This window comes from Protopterus annectens, chromosome 1.part1 (genome assembly GCF_019279795.1).
Source record: "Protopterus annectens isolate FY-2018-M chromosome 1.part1, PAN1.0, whole genome shotgun sequence".
Lineage (NCBI taxonomy): Eukaryota > Metazoa > Chordata > Ceratodontiformes > Protopteridae > Protopterus > Protopterus annectens.
The window spans coordinates 917,268,966-917,281,465 of NC_056726.1; positions in this window are offsets into that span (position 1 = coordinate 917,268,966).

The following is a 12,500-nucleotide window of genomic DNA, read 5'->3' on the forward strand; positions in this document are numbered from 1 at the left end:
CAGCACAGTGCCGTTATACAAAGACATTATTTAAGGTAAGTAAGTATTTTTTTCTTAAATAAAATCATTGGGTAATAGCAATAACCAACTCCACTGTATGGTATATTAACATTTACCCATGGTTGGCTTTATTTAATCACTCGGGCTTCACCCTCATGATTAAACCACACCAACCGTGGGTAAATCTTAATATACCACACCAATGTCATTGGTTATTGCTTAATTCTCTTGCAGTATTTTTCTTTGTTTGTGTATGTCACACTCAGCATTACAAGTGCTGACATTTCAATAAGGATTCAATGCTCAAACTGAGTCGTTACTTACTAAAGCTGATGCGATAATTTATGCTAAATTTGCTTGCAAGGACATTAGGTGTAGTTTGTGGTTTTTATTATAAGTTATTTACCTCAGGAGCATTACAGTTGTGCAGCAGTAGTGTTGTTGCCTCACAGCAAGAGGTTCTCCCGTTCGATTCTCAGCTTGGATTGGGAGTGCCTTCTGTGTGGAGTCTGTATGTCCTCCCTGAGGTCGAGTGGGGGTTTGAAAGACATGCGTTGAACGGGCATGCCTTCGTTGAAGATTGGGCATCAGGCTGGCAACTCGACACCATAAAAAACAACTATCAATCATTAGCAGACCGGAGTTCTGCTGTAGTGACCCCTAACCGGGAAAAGCCGAAAGGCAAACAACAACCTCAGGAGCATTACCTTTCTTGGCATTGGTTCTAATTTTTCTTACTTAACTATACATCTTTCAGTTTTTTTCAGCAAGATAAAGCTCTCAGGAAACTTTTGCTCTGCAAAATATTACATTTTTTTTTTTTTGGGTTTTGAGGACTTTGATTTTGTTCTTACTAGTAGTGCGATAGTGGAGCAACTGTTCCACGAAGGTCTTAGTTACACTTACAAACTAGGGCAATGTTTTCTAAAAAACATGTCTATTCATATGGGGTAATCTGTCTCCTAACCTATGACCAATGAAAACTGCATAAATTCCAAACCATCTTGGAAGAGAACTTCAAAAACAAATAAGGTTCTGTGAAGCATTCATCATAAAAGGCATCCTCAGTTGAGAGGCATGCATATTGCAGCTTATCCTGTAAGAAGGACCAGTCTAGAGATTATACCATTTAATGCAAGATTATGTTTACATGCTGACTATGCCTGATATTGTAAATACAAAGTATTATATTTAAGTGAGTAGACTGCCTGCTGTAGGTCTACTTCTGCACAATGCTACACACAGAGCTGCTTTATAAAATACTTATCATAACACATTGCGGTCAACTAGTCATTTTTTCTTTTGATTTTTATTTTAATATTAAAGCAGAGGTAGGATATATGGCATAATTGTTTGTGAAGCTATATTGAAACAGCATGACTAAATCCCAGAATTCACTTCTGGATAGGAACCCAGCAACCAGATCAAAATTTGGAGGCTGTGCACAAGTCTATACTAGAAGTTAGCATCTGGAAATCACTATAGGACTGAAAAATCACTTGTCTTAGCTGACCATTTTAATTTCCATCAAATTGTGAATTCTGGGAACAGGTAGCATACTATTCTGATGATGGAAAATTTTTTTTTTTTCATTTTAAATTATTGCATAAAGGAAATCAACTAACCAGTCTCAGTGGTGGAACAGGTAGTGCACTCCCCTTTGGTGCAGAAGGCTGTGTGTTCTATTCCCCCACCAGTTAGATCGATTTCTGATACTGCAGTGCAGCACCCCGGAGTGTGTTGTCCTTTGGATGACACAAACAACCATAGGCCCATCAGTCTGAGTTGTTGGACGTAAAAGATCCAGTGGCACCTTTTGAAATTAGAAGGGTTAATCTTCTGATGCCCTGAAGGCTGAATACATGTGCAGGAGGCAGAGAACATATTTAATTCATAGTCTGGGAATTACAATATTTTTGCCTAAATCATTATGTGAGCAGGGGTGTGAAGGTGGGAGACACGATAATACAATTTTTATATTACAGAAGTTGAACAATCTGACTGATTGATTCATTCATTCATTTTCTTGTCACCCACTTTATTTCAAGGTTTGCAGACAGCTAGAGACTATCTCAGCAGTTACTGGGCACACCCACACATGGACATGTACTCTACACACACACACACACACACACACACTCACACACACACACACACACACACACACACACACGCACACACACACACACACACACACACACACACACACACACACACACACACACACACACACACACACACACACACACACACACACACACACAAAATACCCATGCATGCATACACTCCAATCCAGCTGTGAGTGCAAATAATGGTGAACAACATGGCAGAGTGATTCTTTACAAAAAGAATATAGGGAATTCACACAATGTCCTTCACTGACCACCTCAAAGCCCTGTCTCTTTATTTGGCATAATACAGACTTCTGTGGTAATCTTTGCTTTGCATACAAGGCATCCCTGGACCCTGTTTTGATGACCCTTTTGCACATCCTCAAAGCAAACTGCATCAGAACTACAAGAGTAAAAGACCAAAGTTTTGCTTGTGAAATAACTAGGACATGTTAGAAAAATATATATGTTTGTCAGAGAATTCCCATTCTCTGGAACAGGCTCCCCATCTGTATGAAGCAGAGTTCTTCCCAAAGCGCAACTTGTACCAATGGATCAGTAATTGGTAATTCAACCTTAGTCTAGTGCCTATGTCTCTAATGGACAGAGCCAGGCAGAAATCACCCCCTGTATAAATCAAATTTGTGGATCACTTCTGGATTGCAGAGCTAGGTTTCTAAGGCCCCTAGTGGCTGTTAGCCTAGTATACACCTATTAACCTATGAACGATCAGTCATGACCACCAATGAGTTTGTTAATCACGATTTCTCAATAAACAGAGACAGAGGCTATGCTAAGATGCTACGACTATCAGATATATTAGCCAAACCGACTCTGAGTAATATACTACTTCTACCATCTTATGGATACAAACACCATATGGTAGCTTGTAGAAACGGACCATCTTCACATGGAATCCTGTGGGATGTGTAGAATAAGAATCCCAGTGGATAGGGGTAGCCTTGACAATTATTTCTACAGGGACCTTCCAGCAATCATCTTGGAACACAGTGGGCATAGCACAGGTATCTGTCTGACAAATATGTCACGAGTTCCTTGATATGATGATGCAGCATGTGGAGGAGCATATGTCATTCCAAAAGGACTGCAGAGGAGAAAAACAACACTACATAATTTTTGGGGACCACTGACTGCACCCATTCTGTCATCAAGACCCTGCCTGGTCTGCATGGACAGTGTTAAATCAACCAGAAAAATGTCCGTGCTATCAACTGACAGATGCTGTACAATGCACAGAGTATTATATGTAATGTGTTAGGGCACCATTCAGCAGTTCACATGATCCCCACTTCAGGGAGTCATCCAAACATAACTCTAATTTATGTGGGTTGACTTCTCACAGGGGTGTATTATTGACAATGCTCTATACATCCTAGACTAGAGCCATAGCTCATAACACCGATAAGCAGCCCACTGAAAATATCTGAAATGCAATACAACATCTCACTGTTGCAGACCTGCAGCATCACCAAGTGTGTGCTCAGATTGATTAAAGCCTGCTTATGCTGCCTAGATTCTGCTCAAGGCACACTGCATTGGACTCTGGAGACCTGCTGAAAGATATTTACTATCTTTGCAATTCTGAACAAGATGGTGGCATGCAGAACGCTAGATCAGTGGATTGCTATTGGAGGGACAGCTAGAACAGAGACTGTGGCAGAGGAGATGCCAGTTGTGAAGCTGTTAGAATAACCAGCATCAGAGAACAACCATGCAAAGGATAAGTGAGCACAATATGATATGCCACTAGCATAGAGATGGCTTCAGGTCCACAGCTAGGGACAACAAAGGTCAAAACTAATGCATGAAATATTACACTCAGGCATTGATTGGTAGCACTATACATCAGGCATCACCTACCCTGTATAACAGAGGTGGAGAGGAGCACAGTGACAGGAATCAGCAATGGCCACTGTGGTGAATGAACTAAGGGTGTCACAGAATGAGTTGCAGGAGACATGACTCCTACAAATGTGGTGACACCATGTGTATATTTGTGTGAGAAGTGTGAGACCACAGGTGCGAATGATGCAGACCATTAATGTTCTCAGCCATGGGTGCAGCCGTTTTGAGGAATGGCATTGGTAGGAGCACTGACTGGCAAGGATGAAGGTGAACCACAAGACTGCTACCACCAGGCACTGCCATGAGCATGACCACCATGTAGTCCACATCTAAGTGGACAGCTGCACCAGGCATACCACCCCTGTGTGGTGTGAAGAAGGTAGCATACATGAGCTTGACTTACTTGCCCTGTGAGATTTGCTGACACTGGAGCCAGATGAGCAGTGGCTGTGGGAATGGCATCAGCCCTGGTATGTAGAGGCAGACTGACCTATGGTAACAATGAGATCACCCACGTGCTATTTAAACATGGCACTCATTTGGATGATACCTTTATGTAGGTCATTCTGAAGGCCACACAGTATACTTATCACATCTGGTGTGGTCGTGGTGCTATCTGCCTCTGCCTCAATAACAGCCATGCATGCCCACTATATAATGCTTATTGTTATACCTATTTTATAGAAGTGATGGCTACCAGCTTGCTTCTCCCAGCTCCTTTTCTTGTGGTCTGTGTTGGTACCATTACCCACTACAGGTGCATGGCAGGGAATGACTGTGCTTCCTGAGTAGAGGTGGTAGGCATAACCTGTCCTTAAATGAGCTCTGTAGAGGTGGAGTGAGTTCCACAGGCATCACAGCTATGTCACTGGATGTGGGTGGTACAGTGTTCTCCACAGTCCCCACTGATAGCAGTGGCACTGTGCCCTCAGAGTCTGTTACTGTAAGGCTGTCATCATCAACAGCAGCATCCAGTGCAGCACTGACATCAGGCATGTCCTGTTCCATGATAGAAGGCCCTATAAGTGTAGCATTTGTGACAGTAGAGAGTTAAACATTCATGTGTAACACTACTAATATGTGACAATCCTATGTTTTATGATACATCAATGGTACAGACAACAGCTATGCAAAGAACATAAGGCAATATACTTTCACAGTATGCCTTCATGCAAACATCCCAGATATGCCTGTATAGGAGATATGATGATGCTCAGCAGCCCTGAGTGTACCACAAAAATGTGTTACTGACATAAGGAAAGACAGCCTAGTGAATCCCAATAGAGACACTGTATCATGCACCAATTCATGTCCCACTCCCAGGCTTCTGCTGGACATCAGGTCCTTTCAATCTTCCCAGGCAGGTTCAACAGGTACTGCTCTGTGGTGGCGATGATGGTTTATGATTTTAAACCCTCACCTGTGGCCATCCTCTCCTGTGCAGTGGTGTGGACCTTGTTGGGGTCATGTAAGGATCACGTCAAGTGAGCTTGCAACATACCTGCTGGGTTGCTTTGTTTTGGCTACTAACCACATTAAGATTTGACACCAGCCCATGCATGTCACACTTGTTCACAGAATGTTCCATCATTCATGTCTGTCTTCAGTGTTTACTGTCTGTGCTCACTGAGGACCTGCAGTTGTACATAAGTTTCTACCTGGGATAACTTTGAGAGGTACTTCCTTTCATTAGGTGGAATGTATACCCATAAATGTGGCCATAACAGTTATGGTTAGTGAAAAGACATAAAATATGTGCAGCACCATCTGTACTGGTTACAGTCCCATGTGGTAGCTTCATTACTATAAGGTGCCATGCCTACAGTACTCCAGTATCACAGCACAGCTTCCCACAGCAGTCCAAAAGGGCAGCCTGGGGGCACACTGTGCTGTGACATGCATCTTGTCTGCAGCCTGCATTTACCTGCACCCATGAAAGCACAACCATCATGTGAACCTCATATTCATCTCCTCCATGTACCAGTTATACTGTGTATCTTCCCCCCTCACACCATTCAGTATATATTGATCTGCAGGTTCAGGTTTTGTATATTTCAAAACAGCCCTTTACAACTAAGCTGTCTGCTATGACCACAGTTCATCTCATACAGCCTCACAATCAAATTTGTCATGGCTAGCCCCCTGTGATCCCCTGGCAGTAGGTTGCTGTGAAGCAATTCCTCTAACACAAATTAATCCTACAGTTAATTGTAACCAGTGCCTTACCTACACCTGTTGACAATTTTTTTTTATCGAGGGGCTTTATTTTGAAAATTAAATATCATAGTGAGTTCAACCACAATGTGTTGTATTGTGCAAACTGAAGTAGTTCTTTATGTTTTTTTTCCCTTTTCTCCACTGTAGAGTTGGTATATTCTATTTAAGGGGGGTTTGTGTTCCCACTATCTGTGTACAGGTGAGCTTTGCCCTGCAAAAGAAAAAAAAATTCTTCCTGCTTTTTTAGGATGTTCAATGCACTGTTTTTTGGTATTTATCTTGCAGAAAAATGTGTGTTTTGACTGCTCCTAGGTAAACTATGGTCAGTTATCCAGCCAATCGCTTACCTGCCAGTAGCCTATGTACCCTTATATCGGCAGATGTTGTACACTTCTGTAATCAGCTGTCCAACATATTTTTTTACTGCATAAGTCAATCACAGACCTCTCTGTGCTCCCTATTCGCCCTTTCAATGGGCAGCTGTTTAGCACCCCTCCCCAGCTACAAAACATTCTTACTGTTATCCAGTCACTTTCCCCACTTGCCATTCACCTGTGTATCTTTACCACAGCAGATGTAGATCAGCTCTTCCCTCTGTAGACCAATGAAATTGTCACTATAGTACTTCACTCACTATTTCTGAAAATTATGAGAGTCCAGAAAGTACCACACAGCAATGGCAGCAGCTGATTATACTCAGCAGTTTTGAGGCTTGTAACATAACAATTATGCTAATGAAACACTTTAAGAAAATGTATCTCAGTCATACATTTAATGCCCATGAGTTCCAGCCCCAGACAGCACAATGAGGTTAATGTTTGCCTGTGCACACAAACTGAAAATTGAAAAGTAGTCTGCATATGCATGGGCAGGTCTGGGCAATGGGATTCTTAATATGTCTAGTTTCCCCTTGGGGGATTGTGCCACAAGCATGGACAGTAACATGGCTTAAAGGGGGCAGATACCTTTAGTCTAGCATGTTCCCCCCTTACCATAGCACCATGATTAGTGACATGCAACTATCTGGTAACATTGGCAATTGATGTATGTCACATAACATTAACGATGTGTGTCACTGTGAATCTACTACTATTTTCATCTGGATTGCAACCTATTAAGTAACCATAGCTTCTGAAGAGGCTAAGTCTGGAAAGTCCCCCATGTGGTGTTGGAAAATGGCTAAAATATTTCCCTGCTCCCTGCATCAGGCTACTGGCAGTTCTTGTTGAATGACTGCTATGAGATCCCCAAGTACAAGACAGATGCCTAGAACTAACTTAGCTGAGGGGTGAGTGATGCAAATGGCATCACACACTCTGGTAAGCAGTGCTGGCATTGTCACAGTGACCCAAAGATTTATGACCATGACCTTCTTAGCAAATGGGAAAAGGAGGTTAGAGAGGCAGTGACAAAGTTCTACAGTAAGTAAGAGTGACTGGTAGCTGCTTTTACATAAGTAGGTATTCTTGTTCCTAGGTTCATAGGTATTTACTAGGCTAATGACCATAAGGGACTTTTTAAGCCTAGTCATGCATCCCAAATCTCTAATGAGTTCTGATACCGTTGATAAGTGTAAACATGGGCTTGGAAGATGAAAATTTACAGGTTACCTGTTTGCATCAAAGATATAGGTGCCAAACCAGGGATGAATTTCTGGTTTCCCATCCAATTGTCCGAGTTGCACTTGAATTGTATTAGGGAGGAACTCTGCTTCACATGCATGGGGTGCCTGTTCCATAGACGGGGTAGTCTCTGTGATACATACCTATCTCTCCAGCATGTCCTATTTATATCACAGGCAAAGTTTAAGTCTTTAGAATGGGAAATTCTGGTACTGTTTGTTTTGTGGATGTGCAGAAGGTCCATCAGAGTGGGATCTGACAATGCCCTGTATGCCAGGCATAGATATCCCCTCAAAAGCCTTTAGGAGACAGAATACAGGGATAGGCCCTCGAGGCGGTCTGCATAGGACATATTACTTATGCCCTGCATTCTTTTAGTGAGAAACCTCTGTGGATGTTCCAGATGTTGGATATGCCTGGAGAGGTACATACCAAAGGGAGCATTGTACTCAGTGATAGGTCTGATGAATGCTGAATACAGTGGAACAATGACTTCCTTGGACTTAGATGCCATATCTTTGTTTATAAGTTGCACAACATAGAATGATTTCCTTACAATTGTAGACACATGATCAAAGGCTAGACTACTATCTATGTGCGTCTCTAAATCCCTGACTACTGGGTCAACTCTAAGGGGTATGTTGTCAATATGATAGTTACCAGGGATGGAGGACTTCCTGAAGGATACTGTTAAGCATTTCTTGGCATTTAGTTTTAGTCCATGACTCTGACACCAGTTGTTTGTCTGTGTCAGCCCCTCCTGGAGAACATTTGTGTCAGTGTGAGATTCAATAACAGCTCATAATTTGCAATCATCTGCAAATTTAGTCAGCCAGAGACCATTAACATTGGCCTTGACTTCTGAAGTAAATGCCAAAAAGGAGCGGTCCGAGGACTGATCCCTGAGGGACTCCAGTTGTGACTGGCCTCTTTGTAGAGGTGGACTCCCTAATTCTAACTTCCTGGGTCCTGTCTGTGAGCCAGTTGGCTACCCACTGGGTGACATATGAGTTTGTACCTAACCTCTTGAGTTTGTCAACAATGCCTGAGTGGGGTATTGTGTCAAATGCCTTGGCCAGGTCAAGGTAGGCAGTGTTCTTGACGTTTATAGATGCATTTCATTTTTAGCATTTGGTGAAATAGCAGGCAACTGGCTGATATGGCAGAGTTGGCAAACAAGACTTTCCAGGCATTAGGAATTGTATTTGGTGTTTTAACTACATATTTCTAAATGTCAGCTTTATTGTCCATGTATACATTGATGATAATTATTATAACTAGTGTCTTTATCTTTACTTTGCTTTATGTATTACAAATCTTGTCACTGTGGGTTCAATTGTTTTGCTGCTCATCCTCCCAACAGGAATTTCCACCATCCTGGTGATGCAGGCTGGGGACGGTAGGTATTCTACCTCCATCCTGCATGATATCATCTACTTTGGACTTGACTGGTTGCCATCATTCACATATATATACATGCAAATATTTCAAGAACAAGCAGTAATGCCGTCTATACTGCCAATATACAGAGTATTCCCATGATGTGTCCAGGCTGTTTTGTCTTCCCTACCTGTGCCAGTTACACCTGGAATACCATGGGCTTACATCTGACATGCTGTCAGGTAACACTTTATGGTGGCTGTCCTATGTCATGAAAAGTTATTACCGCTGATTTCAGACTCCCATGTGTATTTAGTTTGGACATATGGGGGGATGTATACATAACATAGCCTTCACAGTGTCACGCAGAGCACTATTTGGTAGGCCTAATCTGCCACCTGATAGTCTGGTCCTATGGGCTAACCACTTTAAGGTAATGGGAGTTATTCAGCTCAGCTTCATTGCTTCTTGTGGTTATATTGTTTGCAAGTCATGTACTGTTTGCATGCCCTACACACAAGAGGGACTGGTTAAGTGACATTTAATCTTGCTTCTTGTATCATAAATACTGCCTTAGTGTCAAGCCTTCATATAGAAGATTATGACTGGATCTCTGATCATAACCAGACTATTATGTGTTTGAGTCATGGATGCCCAGAAATTCATCTCGACAGCAAAGTTCAAGAAGCAAATCTTGAAATCCATGTTGAAAATTCATATCAGAATGTTATGATAGGAGACCCACTCATTAAAGTGCATGAAGCTTGGCCTGTTTCATGCACTATCAATTACAGAAGCAACGTCTAGCAGCGTGAAATGTATTAAAAGCTTTCAAAGGCTTCAAAACACTTTAGGCTGTTAGACTGACATTAGGCAGTAATCAAGTGCCCACCTTTAGAAATAATGGCTTTAAAGGCAGCTAGAAACTTCATTTTTGCCACACTTTCTTTTTATAAGCATGACAGTGTGAAATTCTAACAGCTTTTTAAAAAGATGTTTCATCTAATGATGCTGTTGTTTGCCAGCTAGCAGTCTCTGGTAACAGTCTGTAATGTAAGTCTCAATATTAACACACGTAAGTATCCTCAATAAACTTTTGTTATGCACCCCTAAATGCTGTTAAAGATTGTGACTTGTACCAATGAAGTGCTAAGTGGTTTATCTTTTTTGATTCTGGAGTATAATCATAGAGCTCTATGTATGACACTGTTTTTGTATACTTAACAACATTTTACTCCTTCAGGGACAGGAGTGGCACTCAGTGTAACACACATTACTGCTTCTGTGTTTCTTTTTCTTTATCACTGTCTTCTTCATCTTCTTTTTTTTTAATTTCCTTTGTTGTGTTGTTTCTCTCAATTTATGTTTATATTTTATGCAGCATGGGCCACAGAAGTGGTCACCAGACTGTGAACCTGCCTTTCCATCTCCTGCTGTTTCTCCAGTTGTCTCGGGCTGGTTTCTCTGCAGAATTATGTAGATCATGCAGCAGTCATGACATGGGGGACTCCCTGATGCCCTCTGGTGTTCTGTCTCTGGTGCAGGATTCCATCAGGGGCATCACCACTGGTGCAGGATTCCATCAGGGTCATCACCAGTAGGTCCTGGACATCACCTGGCAGATGGATTGGTGGCAGAACACATGCTCTGGCAATATGGAGCATATCTTCCTGCAACTAGAAGAGTCACACAACTGCCTGGTCCTTACCCTTATGACAACAGTGGCTCACCCTAGTCATGAAGGCAGTCACAGTGGTGACTAACCTCAGGTTTGGTACAGCACTGTGTGCCATGGCATTCAGCCATCCCTTTTCTTGTGTTTCAGTTATCTTCCTAGATTACTGTTCAATCTTCCCTCTCATCTGTGTTCTCTCCTTTGTGTTCCCTCTACATTTATGTCAGCACTTCCCTTGTTGATCTTTGTCAGTTTTTTGTCCTTGTTTGTCTGTCCCTGATGCCCCTATACTGTATTTCCTATCCATTCCTTCCTCATACCTCCTTCCCATTCTGTCCTTCCTGGAAATATGAAAAAAGGGCATCTGTCCCCCACAAGATTCCCTAGCTTTTCCACCCTATACCAGTCTTCCTTTCTGCTTCACTTTCTGTGTGTTCTATTTGTTCTTCCATCTTTCTGCCTGCCACGTACACCCATTTCCTTCCCATTTATAACAGAAAAATAATAAAGGCTTTGCTGTGTAGCCATTAGCTGGGCTATCTGCTGTGTTCATAGCATCGTGTTGTTGTGTGAATGTGCATTGCTGCAAGCACTCTACATGCACTCTGTTAGGCTCATGAGGTCAAGTGTCTACCACGGCACTGTCCTGGTCATTATGTGACCTGTTATATTGTTCCAGAGAATGGCCTCCTTATCTTTATCCTATTACACAAGAGTGCTTTAATTGTATATTTAATTAGCTTTGGTCTGCATTGTACTACTTTGATTATGTGGCCTTTAGGCACCGGCATAAGCATTTTTTTCCTGAATCCCACCCTTAGCATTTATTTGCCTAAAACAAATAATGGTGTTATAATTAGACATGACTAAGTTAGTTCCATGAAATAATAAAGCTGACACAGTGTAATATCAATTTCATAAAGATTATTTAACATGCATATGGCTTTGATAATGTCTTTAAAGAATATGTAGCATGTGGTATTTGTGAGGCTGTACTAAGTATTGGTTTATATTTAAAGAAAGTTGTAAGTTTCACAGATATGTAATCACATAATCACATGCAAGCACACTCACTCAGCCCCCACACACACACATACACACACAAGAGAATATACAAACCAGTGCACTAGGGTGAAATTTATGTTCCTCAGATTAGATAATTTCATTTGTGATTTGACCTATACTCACCATGCAAGAAATTAGGGTAGTGCAGAGGGGAGGACCCCCAAGCCAGTGATGGGGAGAGTCTGGGCTTCTGCTAAACAGGAATAAGCACCCACTTTCAAAAAAGACTTAACTTTGTTTGCAACTGTTTGTGGGGCTGGGTGTTGATAAACTGATACAGAACTCACACACACACACACACACACACACACACACACACACACACACACACACACACACACACACACACACACACACACACACACATTCATTGGTTAATTCTAGGCTAACTGCCTTTGCGAGCCATTTTAAGCCTAGCTAATTATCCCCTGTGAGATTCAAATCCTGTACCTTGTGTTTGTAAGGCAAACACCTCAACTATTAAATTTTATTCCACTGTGTTCCTTGTTTTTTCTTGGTTTCATGCTTGTTTGGATCGTTCAATTTCTTAACTAAATTTTTCCT